Raw genomic sequence first — 22,546 nt, forward strand, 5'->3', positions numbered from 1 at the left:
GAGCTGTGGTGTATGTAGGACATAGACATGGCTGGGATCCCACATTGCTGTGGCTGTGGTGTAGGTTGGTGGCTCTAGCTCCAATTCTCCCCCTAGCCTGGGAAACTCCATATGCCATGGCTGAAGCCCTAAAAAGACAAAAGACAAAACAAAACAAAAACCAAAAAACGCCACACGTTCTTAGAAGAAGAAATGATTGGCTAAGGAGGAGTTCTGCAATCACACATAAATCAAGGAGGATAAATCTATGGTTATGTAGGGTTTTTTTTCACTGTCAAATCCATGAAGTAATTCATTTAAGAAACTGTTAAATGCTTAATCTATGCTAGAAAATGGATTTAAAACACTTCCACTCTTTTAACTGTCTATTTTGACATAATTTTAGATTTATGGAAGAGTTGCGAAGAATATACAGAGTTCCCCCAGCTTCCCCTGATGTTGCTATCTCACATAAGTATAATATTTTATCAAAAATAAGAAATTAACCCTGGTAGACAGAGTCTAATTGATTTTTAACACACCTTCTGCCTCAGCAGTTCCGCTATTTGGTGTCTTCCCGAAAGAAAGGCTGTTTACTTTAGGATTGTTTGTGAAAAGCTTAACAAAATAAACTGGCAATAACCTAATGTCCTTTGGCAGGAAAAAGATTAAATAAAACACAGCAAAAGAAAAAGAAAAAGTGCTGAAATGGAAAGAGATCCAGACAAATCATTGCAAGAAAAAATCAAGTTGCAAAATAATACCTATAGGATGATACCATTTCCATAAAAAAAAAGAAAAGAAAACACACTGCCCATCCAAAACACACGACTCTATGCTTCTAAGGATCATTGACCAGACTGAAAATAGTGGTTACTTCGGGCGGGTGGATGGGGGTTGTCAAAAGAAACTTAGGCCTATGTTTGAATTTTTTTACAAGAGGAATGTATTCATCAATTACCAATATATTTTTTAATTCTCTGTATTAAAATATTCCATTTTAATGGTGTTTCAATTCCTGGACCTGCACCAGAGACTACAACTGACCCTGCAAAAGAGCTATTCTGTTCCTGGTCTGGCACCAAATTCTTTCCCTGAGGACATTTCTCCCTTTCTCTGCACTGTGTCCTTATCCTGGAAGAGAAAAACAGCATGTTTCCAGCTGCTATGGTGACTTCTGCCTGGCACCTGTGGTTGCTCTGTTTGTACCATTTTACTGCTCCATCCCGAGAGTCCAAGGGGCACATATCCTGGGCCTGCTGTCCATGACAAACAAGACACTGATTTATATACGGGGACAACAGCTTCTCACCTCTGGTTCCTACATCTGGATTGTAGCCATAAGTGGACTTATGATGAAACTGAAGCACAGAGAGCTTACGTTTTTTGCCAAGAATGCAAGCTGATAAGTAGTGAGGACAAGATTCAGATGAAGGACAGTGGGACAGGATTAAGCTGGCAGAACAGAAGGACTGGAGCTCAACTTCTCTCCTAAACCCACAAAATTCACAACTAAAGACTGAGCACTCTTCACCCGAATGGACAAGAAACCTTAAAAAGGATATCCTACTCCAGAAGAAAAAGAGGAGGACACATCAAGAGGTAGGAGGGGTGATTTCACGATAGGAACAACCCCCTACCTCCTGGGTGGGAAGCTCCACAGACTGGAAACTAACTGCTTCACAGAGACTCACCTACAGGAGTGAGTGTTCTGAGCCCCACATCAAACTCTCACATGTGCGGATCTGGCACGGGGAGTAAGAGCCTCAGGGCATCTGGCATTGAAGGCCAGTGGGGCTTGTGCTCAGGAGCTCCACAAGACTGGGGGAAACAGAGACCACATTCTTAAAAGGCACACACAGACTTTCACGTGCACTGGGTCCGAGGGCAAATCAAAGTCTCCATGGGAATCTGAGTCAAACCACACTGCAGGACTTCAGTTCATCCTGGGAAAAAAAAGGGTAAACGTGGCTTGTTGTGAGGGAAGGACATTGAAAGAAAAGCTCTCGGGAACATTCAGCAGCTGAGCTTTTCTGTGGAGATGGCCATTTTGGGAAAATCTGGCCCCACCCATCAGTCAGCTGCTGAGAAGCCCCAAGGCCAAACAACAACCCAGGTGGGATCACAGCCCCGCCCCTCAGTAAACAGGCCACCTAAAGACCCCACCCCCAGGCACACAGCTGCCTCTAATGCCACCCAGACACTAAGCCGCACCCACCAGAGGGATTAGAATCAGCTCCACCTACCAGTGGGCAGGCATCAGCCCCTCCCATCAGGAAGCCTACAGCAAGCCCTCATACTGACTTCAGCCACAGGGGGGCAGACACCAGAAGTAAGAGGGGCTACAACTCTATTATCTGTAAGAAGGTCACCACACCAAAAACCTATAAAAGTGAAAAGACAGAGAACTATAACTCAGATGAGGGAGAAAGGAAAAATGCCAGAAAAACAGCTTGGCAATGAGGAGATTCTCAGCCTCCAGGAAAAGGACTTCATTTAGACTGTTGATGCTGAAGATGATGCAACACATTGGAAATCAACTGGAGGCAAAGATGGATAACTTACAGGAAACCCTGAGCAAAGAGGTACAAGATATCAAACTTAAACAAGAAGAGATGCAAAATACAACAACTGAACTAAAAAATTCACTAGAGGCAGCTAACAGCAGAATACTGGAGGCAGAAGAACGAATAAGCGAGGTGGGGGACAGATTAGTGGAAATTACAGATGCAGAACAGAAAAGAGAAAAAAGACTGAAAAGAAATGAAGAGAGTCTCAGAGAACTCTGGGACAACATTAAATGCACCAACATCCGTATTGTAGGCATGCCAGAAGGAGAAGAGAGAGAGAAGGAGACAGAAAAAATATTCCAAGAGGTAATAGCCCAAAACATCCCTAACATGGAGAGGGAATCACTCACTCAAATCCAGGAAGCCGAATGAGTACCACATAAAATAAACCCAAGGAGGAACACCCCGAGACACATATTAATCAAACTGACCAAAATTAAAGACAAAGAGAAAATCTTTTTTTTATTTATTTATTTATTTTATTTACCCACTGTACAGGAAGGGGGTCAGGTTATCCTTACATGTATACATTACAATTACAGTTTTTCCCCCACCCTTTCTTCTGTTGCAACATGAGTATCTAGACATAGTTCTCAATGCTATTCAGTGGGATTTCCTGTAAATCTATTCTAGGTTGTGTCTGATAAGCCCAAGCTCCCGATCCTTCCCACTCCCTCCCCCTCCCATCAGGCAACCACAAGTCTCTTCTCCAAGTCCATGATTTAAAGAGAAAATCTTGAAAGCAGCTAGGGAGAAGAAACAAATAACATACAAGGGAACCCCAATAAGGTTATCGGCAGATTTTTCAACAGAAACTCTGCAGGCTGGAAGGGAGTGGCATGATATACTTCACGTGATGAAAGGAAAGACCCTCCAACCAAGATGACTCTACCCAGCAAGGCTCTCATTCAGATTTGAAGGAGAAATCAAAACCTTCACAGATAAGCAACAGCTGAGAGAATTCAGCAACACTAAACCAGCCTTACAACAAATACTAAAGGAACTTCTCTAGGCAGAAAAGAACAAGAGAAGAAGGAAAGAAAAAAGAGCAGCAAAAGCAAATCCAAAGCAAGTAACAAAATGGCAATAAGAACATCCATATCAACAATTACCTTGGATGTTCATGGACTAAACGCCCCAACCAAAAGACATAGACTGGCTGAATGGATACAAAAACAAGACCCACATATATGCTGTCTTCCGGAGACCCACTTCACTTCCAGGGACACATACAAACTGAAAGTGAGAGGATGGCAGAACATATTTCATGCAAACAGGGATCAAAAGAAAGGTGGAGTACCAGTACTCATATCAGACAAAATGAAGAATATGTTAAGGGACAAGGAAGGACATTACATAATGATCAAAGGGTCAATCCCAGAAGAAGATATAACAATTTTAAATATCTACACACCCAACACAGTTTCACCACAATATATAAGGCAACTGCTAACAACCTTAAAAGAACATATCGACAATAATACAGTCATAGTGGGGGACTTTAACGCCCCACTTACAGCAATGGACAGATCAACCACACAGAAAATCAATAAGTTAACACAGGCCCTGAAGGATGCATTAAACCCAGATGGACGTAATAGATATTTATAGGACATTCCATCCAAAAGCAACAGAATACACATTCTTCTCAAGTGCACATGGAACACTCTCTAAGATTGATCACATCCTGGGCTTTAACTTTAAGAAAATTGACTTTAAGACAATTTTAAACTTTAAGAAAATTGAAACTTTAAGAAAAGTGAAATCATATCAAGTAACTTTAAGAAAATGGAAATCATATCAAGCATCTTTTCCAACCACAACACCCTATGACTGGACATCAACAACAAGAAAAAAAACGGCAAAAAACACAAACACGTGGAGTCTAAACAACACGCTACTAAACCACCAATGGATCACTGAGAAATCAAAGAGGAAATTAAGAACTACCTAGCAGCAAATGACAATGAAGATCCCACACCCCAAAACCTATGGGATGCAGCAAAAGCCATTCTACGAGGAACGTTTATAGCAATACAAGCCCAGCTCAGGAAACAAGAAAAAGCTCAAAGAAACAAGCTAACTTTACATCTAAAGCAGCTCGAGAGAGAAGAACAGACAAGACCTAAAGTGAGTAGAAGGAAAGAAATCATAAAGATCAGAGCAGAAATCAATGAAGTAGAAACAAAGAAAACCATAGAAAAGATCAAGGAAACATAAAGCTGGTTCTTTGAGAAGACCAACCAAATTGATGAACCCCTAGCCAGACTTCTCAAGCAAAAAATAGAGGGGACTCATATCAATAAAATTAGAAATGAAAAAGGAGAAGTAACAACGGACGTCACAGAAATACAAAGGATCATAAGAGACTACTATATGCAGCTATATGCCAATAAAACGGAAAACCTAGAAGAAATGGACAAATTCTTAGAAAAGTACAATCTTCCAAGACTAAACCAAGATGAAATACAAAAGTTGAATGGGCCAATCACAAGAACTGAAATTGAAACTGGGATTTAAAAAATCCCAATGAACAAAAGTCCAGGACCAGATGGCTTCACAGGCGAACTCTATCAAACATTTAGAGAAGAGCTAGCGCCTATCCTTCTGAAACTATTTCAAAAAATTGCAGATGAAGGGATACCCCCAAGCTCATTCTATGAGGCCACCATCACCCTGATACCAAAACCAAAGATACCACAACAAAAGAAAACTACAGCCCAATTTTACTGATGAACATCGATGCAAAAATCCCCAACAAAATACTAGCAAACCGCATCCAACAACACATTACAAGGATTGTACATCAGGATCAAGTGGGATTTATCCCAGGGATGCAAGGGTTCTTCAATATCCACAAATTCATCAGTGTGATACACCACATGAACATACTGAAGAATAAAAACCATATGATCCTCTCAATAGATGTGGAAAAAACCTCTAACAAAATCCAACACCCTTTTCTGATAAAAACCCTTCAGAAAGGGGGCATAATGGGAACCTAGCCCAATATGATAAAGGCCATATATGACAAACCCATAGCGAACATTATTCTCAATGGTGAAAAGCTGAAAGATTTCCTGCTGAGATCAGGAACAAGACAAGGATGTCCGCTCTCGCCACTACTCTTCAACATAGTTTTGGAGGTCCCAGCCACAGCAATCAGAGAAGGAAAAGAAATCAAAGGAATCCAAATTGGAAAGGAAGAAGTAAAACTATCACTATTTGCAGATGACATGGTACTATACCTAGAGAATCCTAAAGACTCTACCAGAAAACTGTTAGAGCTCATCCATGAATTTGGGAAAGTCGTAGGATACAAAATTAATACACAGAAATCGACAGCATTTCTATACACTAACAATAAAGAAATTAGGGAAACAATCCTGTTTACCATTGCATCCAAAAGAATAAAATACCTAGGAGTAAACTTACCTAAAGAGACAAAAGACCTGCACTCTGAAAACTATAAGATACTGATGAAAGAAATCAAAGATGACACAAAGAGATAAAAGATATACCATGCTCGTGGATTGGAAGAGTTCATATTATCAAAATGACTATATTACCTAAGGCAATCTACAGATTCAATGCAATCCCTATCAAATTACCAAGGACATTTTGCACAGAACTCGAACAAAATATTCTAAAGTTTGTTTGGAAGCATAACAGACCCAGAATAGCCAGAGACACCCTGAAAAAGAAAAATGGAGCTGGAGGAGTCAAGCGCCCAGACTTCAGACTATACTACAAAGCAACAATCATCAAAACTGTATGGTATCGGCAAAAAGACAGAAATAGAGATCAGTGGAACAGGATAGCAAGCCCAGAATTCAACCCATGCACCTACAGCCAACTCATCTATGACGAAGGAGGCAAGGATATACCATGGAGAAAGGACAGCTTCTTCAATAAGGGGTGCTGGGAAAACTGGACAGCCACATGGAGAAGAATGAAAGTAGAACACTCCCTAACACTATACACAAAAATTAACTCCAAATGGATTCAAGACCTAGATATAAGACCAGACACTATCAAACTCCTAGATGAAAACATAGGCCAAACACTCTCTGACATAATCAACAGCAACATCTTCTCAGATCCACCTATCAGAGTATTGACAACAAAAGCAAAAATGAACAAATGGGACCTAATCAAACTTCAAAGTTTCTGCACAGCAAAGGAAACCCTAAACAACACAAAAAGACAACCCACAGAATGGGAGGAAATCTTTGCAAGTGAATCAACTCACAAGGGATTGATCTCCAAAATTTACAAACAACTTCTGCAGCTCCATACCAAAAGAACAAACATCCCCGTCAAAAAATGGGCAGAAGACCTAAACAGACAGTTCTCCAAAGAAGACATACAGGTGGCCGAGAAACACATGAAAAGATGTTCAACATCACTCATTATGAGAGAAATGCAAATCAAAACCACTCTGAGGTAGCACCTTACACCAGCCAGAATGGCCATCATCCAAAAGCCTACAAACAAGAAGTGCTGGAGAAGGTGTGGAGAAGAAGGAACCCTACTACACTGTTGGTGGGAGTGTAAATTGGTGCAACCACTATGGAAAGCACTATGGAGACTCCTCAGAAAACAAAACATAGAACTACCATTTGATCCAGCAATCCCACTCCTGGGCATCTATCTAGAGAAAACCATGATTGAAAAGACACATGTACTCCAATGCTCATTGCAGCACTATTTTCAATAGCCAAGACATGGAAACAACCTAAATGTCCATCGATGGAGGAGTGGATCCAGAAGATGTGGTACATATGCACAATGGAATATTACTCAGCCATTAAAAAGAATGAAATACCGGCATTCCTAGCAACATGGACGGACCTAGAAACTTTCATGCGAAGTGAAGTCAGCCATACAATGAGACACCAACGTCAAATGCTTTCACTGACATGTGGACTCTGAAAAGAGGACAGACTGAACTTCTTTGCAGAACAGATGCTGACTCACAGACTTTGAAAAACTTATGGCCTCCAGAGGAGACAGTTTGGGGGGTGGGGGGATATTCTTAAGCTCTGGGATAGAAATCCTGTGAAATCAGATTGTTACGATCATTAAACAACTACAGGCATGAGAAATTCATTTCAGTAATAAAAAAAATTAAAAAAAAAGATTCAGATGAAGGAGCTCGGGCTTTATGTCTGTACTCTTACTAGGTAGCTTTGCATAACCATGTGCAGTTTCTTCCAACTACATCCATTCCTTTACCGTTAGATCCTTTCTTTTCTTCAAAAATGTTATTAAGATCTGACCCTGAAACCTTTTCTGAGTCTGCCCCTTCAGTTTAGAAATTATCCATTATTTTTTATAATCCCCGGTGCCTAGCAGAATGTCTCACATTTAATCTATATTCTTTAAATAATTGTTAAGTTTTAAAATTCTCTATTATCAAAGTAGTACTTTGTCTGCTATGAAACACTGTAAGTTTTTGTAACTGTCAGGATGCTGTCAGCGTGTACTTGACATGCTCTCTATGGTGGTGGAAATCTTGGGCTTCCCTTTTAAATGATGAGGAGGAGACAGAAGTTCAGGCTGCACAGCTGGCGGGTAACAGAGCTCAGTGTTCAGAGGTCCAGGGGGTCTGGAGTGTTCCACTGCACACGTCAAGGCTCTCATCCACATCTGTTTCAACCATCAGATACCCAAGTACAAACCTATTCCCAGCTCTTACCTTGACTGCACCGCTAAGATGAGACCCTGTGCATCATCAATGCAGACACGATTCTGGAGGGAGATCTGGGCCATGAAGAAGTTTGTAAAGTACCCAGAGGTCCTGAAAGGCACATATCTGCAGCAGCTTCTTGCAGCCCATGTTAGGAATTGGGTGGGCTGACCACCCTCCAAGAAAGCTTTATGATGTGGACAGCCTCTACTTTCCTCCTGATGTGAAGAATCTAGTCTGTAGCTGTAGCAGATTTTCTCTTCTAAGATCATCAGAGATGTTTAACTGGCCCTCCAGTTATTGAATGGATTAAAAATGGAGCTCACAGGTCACCTTCAACAAGCTCATTTTTTTGTGTGTTCCTGGCATTGTCATGCACAAGAAAATGAAGTAAAGTGTGGCTTTGAGAAAGTTTAAAGGACAGTGTGAAACATATTAATCTGGGTCAGTGCTGCTGCGGTCAAAGGCAACAAGGGGAGCTAAGGAAGGGGTGACCAAGAAAGCACTCTGCTGCTTCTTTTCAGAGGATTACTGGTAGATTATGTGTCCGTTACCACACACAGCAGCTTCCCACAGGGTCTTCACATGGTTTTCCTATCAGGAGATGGAAAGCCTTGAATCAGTTTGGGTTATCTCTTTAAAATGATTGCTTAAAATAGATACTTGTCCAGTGTTCCTTCCTCTTTGGAGCTGATTTTGTTGGTATTATTCTTGCATCTTGATGATAACCTCCAGGAAAGGACAATCAATGCATGTGATTTTGAATATATTCATCATACACAGCAGTGTAGCTTATTATCAAAAAGTCTTCTTATGTTAGTTTATGGTAGCTGGGGATATTTTCAAGGTACCAGAACTTTTTATTGCTGAAGATTGGTTTTAGCGTGCTAGTATCCCACCTCTTTTTTATACTTTAAAGGAAGATTTTATATATCCAGAAATGTCATAATCTTTCTAGGTCTTCACGTTCACTTTTTTATGAAGTTTTTATTTGTTTGTTAGAGTGTTACATACAACAAAACTTACCAATTTTAAGTGTATAGTTTGTTGAATGTCAGTTGTGTAACTACCACCACCATCAGGGTAGAAACCAGTCCCTTACCCCACACGTTTTTTTTCATTCGTTTTGCTCTCTGTCCTCTCCCTGCACATGCCCACAATTAGCGCTAACAATTAGCAAAAACCAGTTGTTTTTGAGCCACCTTAGCAGCTGCTCCTTCAGCCCCAGTCGAGCCTTCAAATGAATGCATGGAGGATGACATCTTGACTACAGCCTCCTAAGGGACCATGAGCCACAGCTACCCAACCAAGGTGCCCCTAGATTTCTGACCCACATAAGCTGTATGTGTAATAAATGCTTATTGTTTTAAGCCACTGAGTTTTGGGTAATGTGTTGTTCAGTAACAGATGACGAGTACAAGTATTTTAACAATATTAGGTCTTCCAATTCATGAACATAGTATGTATCTATATTGACTTAGCAATTCTTTAATTCCTCTTTTTAATTTTTAATTTTGCAACATACAAGCCCTGCATAGCTTTCATTAAATGTATTCCTAAGCATCTGTGGGGTACTCATGCTGTTTTCAATGAGGTTATTTTTATAATTTGTGTTCCAAGTGCTTGTTGCTTTTCATAGAAATGCAGTGGACTTTTGTGTATTGCTATTGTTTCCTGCAGTTTTGCTAAATTTGTTGTTTCTGGTAGTTTTTCTGTGGATTCCTTAGGGTTTCCTGCATATATGATCAAGTCATCAGGAAATAAATATGTTTGGTTGATACTGTTTTACTTCTTCTTTTCTAAGCTGTGCCCTTTATTGTCCTTGCCTTATGACACAAGCTAAGACCTCTAGAAATAATGTTAAATAAAAGTGGGGAATAGACAACCTCAAAAAACAAAACAGCGTGTTTCTCAATGGAAAGGATCAGATGGTTTGAGTGAGAAAAGCCAGCACCCTCCCCCCACCATTTGACCACGCACAGGAAATACAACCAGAAGTAGGAAGTCTTTCCAATGGACTGGGAAGTCAAATTGTCTACACCTCCAGCAAGTAACACATCACACCAGCACAGCTCCCCCCAGATTTCCAGGAGATCCCATCCATGTACCTGGAAAGTAGGAGGCAGGTGCTTAGGAATTTGACTGGATATCTTGGATTCTGTGTCCAAGCAGCCCAGAGGGTTAGGGTGTGGCTCACCGCACATGCCTGGGCTGCAGTAAGCAGGCGAGGGAAAGTAAAAGATGCAAAGTTGGGTGGGAGCATATCTGAAGGACAGGTTGGGGATGGGTGGCTTCTCCAGGTCAGAGGCTACTCCAGGTCTTCGTCCTGGTCAGAGGAGCAAGGGCAAGCCTGTGTGCCTTTGTACAGGCCTCCACCCCACCCCATTCCTCACTCCCCAGAACAGCCTTGCTGAATCACCTACAACCACCCGGTTCACCTGGACACTGGTGCAAGGATGACCCGAGAACTGGTGAGAGCCCACCCAGGGGTGTAGGTCCACAGTCAGAGCCTCCTCCCAGTTCTTTTCACACCCCACCCACAACCTGGCTCCTAAACTGACAGTTTGGAAGCAAGCCAAGTGATCTGATTTTCTCCCTGGGAAGTCCAGAAACACTTCTTCTCTTATTCATGGAAGCATGACTGTTTGCTTGCACAAGTAAGCAGGAAAATTCACACCCCTCTCTGAAAACAGGTCATAAGACCATGAAATGCAGTGCATGGACAAGAAAAAGAAGGGCTGGGAGGGGTAAGGAAGGTGCCAGAAGTCTGCACCACTCTCTCCAATCAGAGACATCACCGTCTCTGAAAACTCCACCTCCTGGCAAAAGGGGCAGCCAGAGACAGAGGAGCCCAGGTGGGCCTGGGCAGGTGGGGCCTTCTGGGAACCCAGGTGTGAGTCATGGCTGTTACTCAGCCCCTCCCTTCCAGGACCTGAATATTCCCATAGGCTGTTTGAAAGGGCAGATGCTCCTCATTCTCTTGAGACCCTCACCTCCAGCTCCTGCCCCCCAGTCCCATCAGCCCTCAGAGATGAAAGGTATGAAATCCTTTATCCCCAAGGGATCAAGGGACCAAGGGAGTCCCAGCCACTGCCTGAGATTTCCGAGGCTGTAAGTCAACCAGAAGAAATGCTGGCTGGAACGGGCCACGTGGTTAACGGGTTTGGATCAGTCCTTGGACCAGAGGGATATGTGGGGTCCGCATACATCCAGTGGTTGTATCTGATCCAGGTACATCCATACTACATCCAGATACATCCATGCTATGGTTCAGCTTTAAAATAAAAGCTATCAGTGGAGTTTCCCTCATGGCTCAGAGGTAACAATCCCGACTAGTGTCCATGAAAATGTGGGTTCGATCCCTGGCCTTGCTCAGGAGGTTAAGGATCCAGCAATCCTGTGAGCTCTGGCATAGGTCACAGATATGGCTCGGATATGACGTTGCGGTGGCTATGACTTGGGCTGGCAGCTGCAGCTCTGATTTGACCCCTCGCTTGGGAACTTGCATAGGCCACGGATGCGGCCCTAAAAAGAGAACAATTTTTATTTTTTTTTAAATAAATAAAATAAAATTTATCAGGAACTCCCAGAAAAGTTGGTGATCCTGGAATCTCAGCCTCAGGGCCCTCTAACCCTTGGGGTCAGATCCTTGTCCCAAGTAGGCAGTGTCCTCCTGATGCACAGTCCACCCTGAGCCAGAGCAGCTAGTCCAATTCCTTTCCCTCAACCTTGTAGAATGTGGGTCTTCCAATACTTTTGCTTATGTACCACCTACAAGACTTTTGATAAACTGGGACCTCACCCTCCAGCAACAAAGTAGTGTTTTGCAAAGGTTCTCCTTTCTGGAAAATTGTAGGCTAGGTATTTTGAAATAAAACTGTTACCCCACTTTGGTACATGTACCCAATGATACCCCAATACTGTAATGACTTTCCAACTGTCATCCATCTAAAAATTGCATGAATAAATTCTTCAGAATTTCCATCATGGTTCAGCAGAAAAGAACCTGACTAGCATCCATAAGGATGCAGGTTCAATCCCTGGCCTTGCTCAGTGGTTTAAGGATCCAGTGTTGCCGTGAGCTGTGGGGGAGGTGGCAGACCTGGCTCAGATCCCACGTTACAGTAGCTGTGGTGTAGGCCAGTGGCTATAGCTCCCATTCAACCCCTCTCCTGGGAATCTCCGTATGCCTCAGGGGTGGCCCTAAAAAGCAAAAAATTCTTCAACCATAAGAAAATTTAAAATATTCCTTTTTCTCCTCAAACTGGAAATTTCCAATCATATCCTCAGTGAAATTTTATACTCAAGTTAATATATGTTACATTTAAAAGCGTTTTACTCTTCACATTATGATACCTCTTTGCATCAATAAAAATATATGCATACAGCAGAAAATGTCACAACTTGTAAATTAACTATACTTTAATAAATAAATAAATTATATGTGTATATATATGTGTATACATATATTTATATATGTTCACCAAAACAATTATAGTTTTATGGAATCATGGGATGTGAAATTTTTTCTTTATGCTTGGTACAGACTGAGTCATATTTATAATTATGGTTAATACACAAATGATGAAAATAACATAATTAGGAGTTCCTGCTGTGCCTCGATCCCTGGCCTCACTCAGCGGGTTCAGGATCGAGGCTTGCTGCAAACTATAGTGTTGGTCACAGATGTGGCTTGGAACTGGTATTTCTGTGGCTGTGGCACAGGCCTGCGGCTGCAACTCCAGTTTGATCCCTAGGCTAGGAACTTCCATTTGCCACAGATGTAGCCGTAAAAAGGAAAAAAATAATATATAAACATAATATATTACAAATGCTGATTTTCTAAGGTATCTCCAAACTGTTCTCCATAGTGGCTGTACCAGTTTATACATAGAATTTCCATATGACCCCGCAATCCCACTCTTGGGCATCTATCCGGACAAAACTCTCCTTAAAAGAGACACGTGCACCCACATATTCATTGCAGCACTCTTCACAATAACCAAGACATGGAAACAACCCAAATGTCCATCGACAGATGATTGGATTCGGAAGAAGTGGTATACATGCACAATGGAATACTACTCAGCCATAAAAAAGAATGACATAATGCCATTTGCAGCAACATGGATGGAGCTAGAGAATCTCATACTGAGTGAAATGAGCCAGAAAGACAAAGACAAATACCATATGATATCACTTATAACTGGAATCTAATATCTAGCACAAATGAACATCTCCTCAGAAAAGAAAATCATGGACTTGGAGAAGACACTTGTGGCTGCCTAATGGGAGGGGGAGGGAGTGGGAGGGATCGGGAGCTTGGGCTTATCAGACACAACCTAGAATAGATTTACAAGGAGATCCTGCTGAATAGCATTGAGAATTATGTCTAGATACTCATATTGCAACAGAACAAAGGGAGGGAGAAAAAATGTAATTGTAATATATACATGTAAGTATAACCTGACCCCCTTGCTGTACAGTGAGAAAACAAAAAAAATAAAAATAAAAAATTAAAAATAAAAATAAAAATATTGAAATCCTCTAGAGCCAGAAGGGAGAATATAAAACAAACAAACAACCAACCAAAAAAAAAAAAAAACAAATGCTGATTTTTATTAGAAACATATCTTGATGAGATAGAGCTTTTAAAATTATTTCATATATTTACAAAGTACTCAGAATGAGGGCCTAACGTCTACCCTACCCTTATTTTGTTGCCTTAAATGGAAGTGCTGGGGAAACTTGTACCTATAAATAATCAGTATATGGGAACAAAAGAAAATTTCTTACAGCAATGCCACTCAAGGCTTTGAAATCATGCTAAGTTACTTGCCAAATTCACATAGGCATCTCTCATCCAAGCCATGTTTATGATTTATTAACCAATGCCTTATTTAGCTCCTGTTTCAGCTTTGGTGGAGGAGGGAACTAGAAACCACCAGACCCAGAGTCCTCAGGGTCCTTCCCTGGATGCTGAGAGGTTCCATTTGTTTGGGGCCACAGGGGCTCTCATGCCTCAGGGCAATGCAACTTCCTAAGATTAGGAATAGTCAAGAAGCATGCCAGCCTCTTCTCAAGTGTAGGAGAAGAACAAACCCACTACTGTACATAAAAGAGATTAACAACAAGCACCAACTAAACAGCACAGAAAACTATATTCGATATCCTGTAATAACTCTAGTGGAAAAGAATCTGAAAAAAGAATTCACATATAAATATATAGATATATGTGTGACCCGACCACTTTGCTGTAGACCCAAAACTAACACATGCTAAATTGACTACACTTCAATTTTCAAAAATTGTACAATAGGAGTGGAGGTCACTGTAGCCTCCTTTCCACTACTGCTGCCCTGGTGCTGTGCTCTCTGGACTGGTTGAAAGATGCCAAGAGTGACAGCTGTTCATGTCAGAGTGCCAAGTGATGGCAGTGACAACACTACATAGAGTTCTACTGCACAGGGAGGGGGCTGAGGTTGGGGTGATGCCTGGGGCCATGCTGACTTCTGGCTTCTTTTCTTCCTCTGTAATGATGGGGATAAAGGGAAGGTCAGGTAATGAGCCCCAGCCACTGCGGTTCAGTTCATCGTTAGCGATAGGGGAGTAATTTAGCAGGGCATAAGGTAGAGAATAAAGGGTGGGTGCAATGAGAGGCACTCTTTTGTGTGAGGTGGTCAGGGAAGCTGGCTTGAGCAGAGGTGGAGGGAGGGTGCTAATCTCACAAAGATCTGGGGGGAGGGCCTGCCAAGGGGAGGGAGGCTCAAGCTGTAAATGGGCTTGGCATGAATGAGCTGTAGGGAGGAAAAAATTTTCCTCCACCATTCCAGGTTCTTTCTGACTGTTATTTGTTTCTTTTTAGGGCTGCACCTGCGGTGTATGAAAGTTCCTGGCTAGGAGTTGAATCAGAACTGCATCTGCAGCTTTACCCCACACCCGTATCAACACCGGAACTGAGCGGCATCTGTGACTACACCGCAGCTTGCCTTAACCCACTGAGCGAGGCCAGGGATCAAGTCCGCATCCTCATGGGTAGTAGTTGGGTTCGTTACCACCTGAGCCACAATGGGAACTCCCTTTCTGACTGGGTTTAATAAGGAAATTGACATAAGACAGAGCAACAGGAGAAAAATCAGATTTAATGTCATACATATAGGAAGCTCAAGGAGATGAGGCCCTCAGAAGTGGCCACAGCAAACATACTTTTTAGACAAAGATGTGAAACTTTGACAAAACAGAAGGGTTTTTGCTTGGGGCAGCAAATTACTGAATGAACAAAATGTGTTTGTTTCTATGGCTTTCTTGGCCTGGACGTCCCTTTCTCTGGCCATAAGGTTGCCTCTTATCTTGGTGTAGATAGGCCCTCTTCCCATGGGAGATTTATGTCCCACTCTCAGGGGAACAAAGGAAGGTCAGAGCCTTCTTCTTGCACTGGCTGTTTCCAAAGTGACTTGAATTCAAAAGGGTCAATCTGCCAAAGCAGCCTATTGGCGGGCAACCTGCTTTGAACTCATTGGTTGCTCACTAAGAAGATGAATACGGCTGAAGCTGAGTGAGCAAAGAAAAGGGGGCTGGCCAGGAGGGTAGGGAGGTAGGCAAGGGCCAGGCGCTGTGTAAGGAGTTTGGAATCGGTGTGTTAGGCAAAGCCATGGGAGGTACCCAAACTCAGAAGGGATGACCTCATAGAGTTTTTATTCTTCTTGCTGTTGGGTGAAGAATGGACTCCAGGGGCAGGAGGAGAGGGTGGAAGAGGGGCACACCCCTCATTCCCCCACCCTCTGAGTAGGTTGCAACAGCACTTTGGATCTCATCCCTTGCCCCAGAATACCATATGCCACAGGGCAGCCCTAAAGTGGAGAAAAGTAATAAAAACCTGATTAATCAATACACTAGGTGAAGAATTACAGTCATCAGCAAACATTGGAGGGAAAATCATCTGTTAAAGAATTTCCCACTGTGGCACAGCAGGTTAAGGATCCAGGGCTGTCCCTGCAGCCATGGGGGTCACTGCTGTAGGATGGGCTTGATCCCTGGCCTGGGAGCTTCCACATGCCTCAGGCATGGCCAAAAGAAAAGAAAAGAAATTAGTTGAGTCTGATACAGCAATGAGAGGTAGTAACTACAATCCAGATAAGAGGCAAGATTCTGTCTACAACATGTGGGGAAAAGTTGAAAGTGGTTAAGGTAGAAATTGCATAGGGGTGCCATTTGAAGATGTCCATGGGACTTAATTGTGAAACAAATTGAAACCCTGGCCTCCCACTGACTCCAACACCAAGGTCTGGCCAAGCGTGTGTGTTACCCTGTGGTTTGTGTCACTCATTCAAGAAAAGGCCATTGACCCTGTCTCAGATTCTCAAATCAATCACCGAGATCAAGTTGCTAAATCTTTGACCCAGGAACCTCAGGGTCAGAATCATTGACCTAGGAATCACCTGAGGTGGTTGATCTTTGATCTGGACCCCCATGCTACGTGGCTTCGCACTACCAGGAAAGTATTCAAAGGAAAAAGAAATCATAGCGCTGATGATATAAATGAAACCCATAGCTTTAACATGTTTAAGTTTAGAAAGAAGTGTTAAGATTCTCCTGGTAATGTCTCTGTCATTTAATGAAACTGAAATTTTAAAGAATTTGAAATAGTAACTTCATAATTCCAATTTGAAATGTGTAGTTGATATTAGACCTCTGAATCTAACTTAGCAGATAGAATATTTGACTGTGTTTGTTAAGAAGTATTTGCATTGCTAGGGCATGATTTACTACATTTTTTATTTGGAGTCACATTAATTACCTAGGTGCTTAAAAATATTTTGCTCATTAGATTTTTAAGTCTGCCTGGGTAAGCTTTTAATGTGTTTTAAAGAAGCACATACTAACTATTTAGATATATTAAATGTGTACTTTAAAATATTTAAGGAAAACACAATTAATTCTGCTAGGAAAAAAAGAGGTATATATGTAGTGAGATTTAATATACTAAGCAATGAAATAACTGGGTATTAATTTTAAAAAGGAAAGGTTTATTTTTCTCATTGTTACACCAAAACCTAGCCTCATAAGTAGAATAGCAAGATTAGTAATTTGAACTTAAAAAAAAAAAAACAAAAAAAACTTGCTCTTGAGTTCACATCATGCCTCAGTGGAAACAAACTGGGCTAGTATCCATGAAGGCGCAGGTTCAATCCCTGGCCTTGCTCAGTGGGTTAAAGATCTGGTGTTGCTGTGAGCTGTGTTGTCAGTCACAGACGAGGCTTGCATCCCACAGCATTGCTGTGGCTGTGGTGTAGGCTGGCAGCTACAGCTCCCATTCAACGCCTAGCCTGAGAACTTCCATATGCCAGTTTCGGTCCTTAAAAAGCACAGTATGCAACTGCAGCATGGGTTCAATCCACGGCCAAAAAACAAAACAAAAAAAACAAGATAAAAAATTCATCTTTATATTTATTCTTTTAATAGTTCACTCTACATATTTAGGCTCAAATAAGTATAAATGCTTTTCTACATACACAAGCAATTCTTAAACTTTAAGAGAAAAAGTTAACTGACATCACAGAAAGACAGCCCACCTTCATGGCTCAGAAGATTGCAGAGAGAAGCTGGTCCCCAAGCAGTTTTTAGGAAGCTGGGCATCATCTCCCTTCCCAACTTCATAACAGTGCTGGAATACTTCATTCTCATTGGTCCTTTTGTATCTTTGATGGGGACCAAGACTGCTGCCCAGTCTCAGGGCTGAGTCTCAGTAGAGAAAACATCCACCTAACACACACACACACACACACACACACACACACACACACTTTGGGAACAAAAAGGCAATTTTCAAATAATTTAGATTCTTATTTCCAGGGATCCCATGAAAATTGTGGTCAGTAGAGAAAACATCCACCTAACACACACACACACTTTGGGAACAAAAAGGCAATTTTCAAATAATTTAGATTCTTATTTCCAGGGATCCCATGAAAATTGTGGTTTCTTACAATGCCTTTTTTCTTGTGCATCCATTTCCCTCATAGATGCCTCCACTTTTCTCTTCCAAGCCTCCTGTGAAATTCCCTACCCCATGTCCTAGACTCTTTGCTCTTTACCAATTTGAATAACTCAAGTCTAAAGAACATGATTAAAAGAGGCAGAACAGGAGTTCCCATCATGGCGCAGTGGTTAACGAATCTGACTAGGAACCATGAGGTTGCGGGTTCGGTCCCTGCCCTTGCTCAGTGGGTTAACAATCCAGCGTTGCTGTGAGCTGTGGTGTAGGTTGCAGACGTGGCTCGGATCCTGTGTTGCTGTGGCTCTGGCATAAGCCGGTGGCTACAGCTCCGATTCGACCACTAGCCTGGGAACCTCCATATGCCGTGGGAGTGGCCCAAGAAATAGCAAAAAATAATAATAATAATAAAAAGAAAAATAAATAAAAAAGGCAGAACAGCCTCTTTGAGACCAAATGAATACGAGGGAAAAGGCTAAAACATTATATTAAAAAAAATTGATTTAGAACATGGGAAAATGAAAAATACATATTTGCATCCTTTTCAATGGCTTACGTGGCCTGCCTAAAAGGCACTGGATGTTCTAAGGCAGGGCTTCACAAAGTATTTTCTGGAAGAGGCCAGAGAGTACACTTTTTAGCCCTGAGGGCCATAAGAGCTCCATTCACCACTCCACTCACCACCACTCCACATCATGAAAGCAGCCTTTGACAATCTGTAACAATTGGTCAGGCTGGGTCCTGATACATTTTTATTACAAAAACACACAGAAGGCCAGAAGAAGCCCCTGAGCCCATCTACTGAGCCCTTCTCTAGAGGAAAGTACCTTGTTTAACTCTTTACTAAGGATCAAGACTCAGAGGCTTTAGAATTAGAGGTTGACCTGCGGAAGATAGATGAGTGGTGAGTGATCTTTGTCCAGCAGGAGAGCAAATTATTTCTGTGCAGGAGAAACAGTAAACTCAACTCTTATGATATTATTACCCTGGTTTGTATCTAGCTTTGTTGATTTCAGCATTCCTTTTTATTTTTACTTCTTACTTTTTTTTTTTTTTAGGGCCACACCTGCAGCATATGGAAATTCTTGAGCTAGGGGTTGAATCAGAGCTGCAGCTGCCTGCCTGTGCCACAGCCATGGCAACTCAAGATCCAAGCTGGGTCTGTGACCTACACCACAGCTTGTGGCAACCCTGGACCCTCAACCCACTGAGTGAGGCCAGGACTCAGTTGAACCCTCTTCCTCACAGACATAATGTTGGATTCTTAAGCCACAAAGGGAACTCTGACTCCAGCATTCCTTATTCCATTGATTTTATGTGGGTATATCTGTATCTCTGTCTACTTCAGTACCTATTTATGGGTGTAAGTAATTCATAGATATAGATATAGATGTAGATATAATCTCTCATGTCTTCCTCTGACCAGCTTTGTTGGTTGCCTCCATACTGAGATAAATACTTTTTTTTTCTTTTTAGGGTTGTACCTGCAGCATATGGAAGTTCCCAGACTAGGGGTCAAATAAGAGCTGCAGCTGCCATCCAGTGGCCACAGCCACAGTAATGCCAGATTTGAGCCATGTCTGTAGCTCATAGCAATGCCAGATCCTTAACTCACTGAGTGGGGCCAAGGATGGAACCTGCATCCGCATGGATGCTAGTGGTTTGTAACCACCTAGCCACAGTGTGAACTCCTTGAGTTAAATATATTTTTTGACATATTTGCCATATATTCCTATGAGAGTTATATCTGTGGCTCTGGCATAGACCTGTGGCTACAGCTCCAATTCGACCCCTAGCCTGGGAACCTGCATGTGCTGTGGGGGAGGCCTAGAAAAGGCAAAAAGACAAAAAAAGAGAAAAAGGAAAAATCAGGGATGTGCAACAAGTGTTACGTATTTGATAGAGGTTTGCTAGAGTATTGTTCAAAATACTTTTTTATTTATTTATTTTTCATAAAATTTTTGACCTTTCTTTCAATTAGTACTAAATATTTCAAGTATATAAACATGCAAAGATGGTCATATTTTCAAAAATCTATATGTCTGTCACCCCTAATTAATACATGGTAACATTTGATCATATTTATTCTCATTAAAAATAATGATACAATAGATGCTCACTACACATCATTTAATTTTTTTTATTGTTAGTTCCCCAATACAATTTTCTTTCTGCAGTACAGCATGGGCACCCAGTTACACATACATGTATACATCCTTTGGTCTCCATTATCATGCACCATCATAAGTAACCAGACATAGTTCTCAGGGCTACACAGCAGGATCTCATTGCTAATCCATTCTAAAGCATCCATTCACCCCAAGCTCCCAATCCATCCCATTTCCTCCCCCTCCCCCTTGGCAACCACAGTCTATTCTCCAAGTCTCCATTTTATTTTCTGTGGAATGGTTCATTTGTGCTGTATATTAGATACCAGATATGACTGATATCATATGGTATTTCTCTTTCTCTTGCTGACTTACTTCACTCAGTATGAGAGTCTCTAGCTCATCCATGTTGCTGCAAATGACATTGTTTCATTCTGTTTTTATGGCCCAGTAGTATTCCATTGTGTATATATACCACTCTTCCTAATTCAGTCATCAGTCGATGGACACCTGGGTTGTTTCCAGATCGTGGCTACTGTACATAGAGATGCAATAAACATGACAGTGCATGTGCCTTTTTAAAAGAAAGTTTGTCCAGACAGATGCCCAAGAGTGGGGTTGCTGGGTCATATGGTAGTTCTACATATAGTTTTCTTAGGTACCTCCATACTGTTCTCCATAGTGGTGGTACCAGCTTACATTGCCACCAACAGTGCAGGAGGGTTCCCTTTCTCCACACCCCCTCCAGCACTTGTTATCTGTGGACTTATTGATGACGGCCATTCAGGCTGGTGTGAGGTGGTAGCTCATGGTAGTTTTGATTTGCATTTCTCTAATAATCGGCGATGTTGAGCATTTTTTCATGTGCTCGTTGGCCATCTGTATATCGTCCTTGGAGAAGTGTCTATTCAGGTCTTTTTCCATTGGGTTGTTGGCTTTTTTGCTGTGGAGCTGTATAAGTTGCCTGCATATTCTAGAGATTAAGCCCTTGTCCATTGCATCATCTGAAACTATTTTCTCCCATTCTGCAAGTAGGCTTTTCATTTTCTTTTTGGTTTCTTTTGCTGTGCAAAGCTTGTCAGTTGGATTCAGTCCTGTTGGGTTATTTTTGCTCTTATTTCTGTTGCTTTGGGAGACTGACCTGAGAAAATATTTGTCAGGTTGGTGTCAGAGAATATTTTGCCTATGTTCTCTTCCAGCAGTTTGATGGTGTCTTGTCAGTCATCTTGAGTTTCTTTTTGTGCATGGTGTGAGGATGTGTTCTCGCTTCATTGATTTGCATGTAGCTGTCCATAGTTTCCCAGCAATTCTTGCTGAAGAGACTGTCTTTTTCCCATGTTCTTGCTTCCTTTGTCAAAGATTAATTGAGCATCGGTGTCAGGGTTTATTTTTGAGTTCTCTATTCTGTTCCATTGATCAGCATGTCAGTTTTGGTACCAGACCCACACTGTCTTGATGACTGTGGCTTTGTAATATTGCTTGAGGTCTGGGAGAGTTATGCCTCTGGCTTGGTTTTGTTTCTCAAAACAAATTGCTTTGGCAATCCAGGGTCTTTTGTGGTTCCATAAAAATATTTGGATTGTTTGTTCTAGTTCTATGAAAAATGGCATGGGTCATGTGATAGGGATTGCATTGGATCTGTAGATTGCTTTGGGTAGTATGGCCATTTTTACAATGTTGATTTTTCCAATCCAGGAACATGGAGTGTCTTTCCATTTCTTCACATCTTCTTCAATATCCTTGATTAATATTTTAAAGTTCTCAGCATAAAAGTCCTTCACCTCCTTAGTCAGGTGTATTCTCAGGTATTTGATTTTGGGGGGTGCAGTTTTGAAGGATATTGTATTTCTGTCCTCCTTTTCTAATATTTCATTGTTACTATCCAGAAATGTGACTGATTTCGGAATGTTACTCTTATGTCCTGCTACTTTGCTGAATTGTTGATCAGTTCAAGTAGTTTTGGGGTTAAGTCCTTAGGGTTTTCTATGTATAGTATCATGTCGTCTGCATACAGTGACAGTTTTACCTCTTCTCTTCCTATTTGGATGCCTTTTATTTCTCCTGTGTGTCTGATTTCTGGGGCTAGGACTTCCAATATTATGTTGAATACCAGTGGTGAGAATGGGCATCCCTGTCTTCTTCCAGATTTCAGTGGGAAGCCTTTCAGTTTTTCTCCATTGAGTATCATATTTGCTATGGGTTT

The sequence above is a fragment of the Sus scrofa genome, chromosome 3 (genome assembly GCF_054392235.1).
Source record: "Sus scrofa isolate SSC_HxYL_T2T_F1_AM1 chromosome 3, Sscrofa_HxYL_maternal_Yorkshire_Landrace_v2.0, whole genome shotgun sequence".
NCBI lineage: Eukaryota > Metazoa > Chordata > Mammalia > Artiodactyla > Suidae > Sus > Sus scrofa.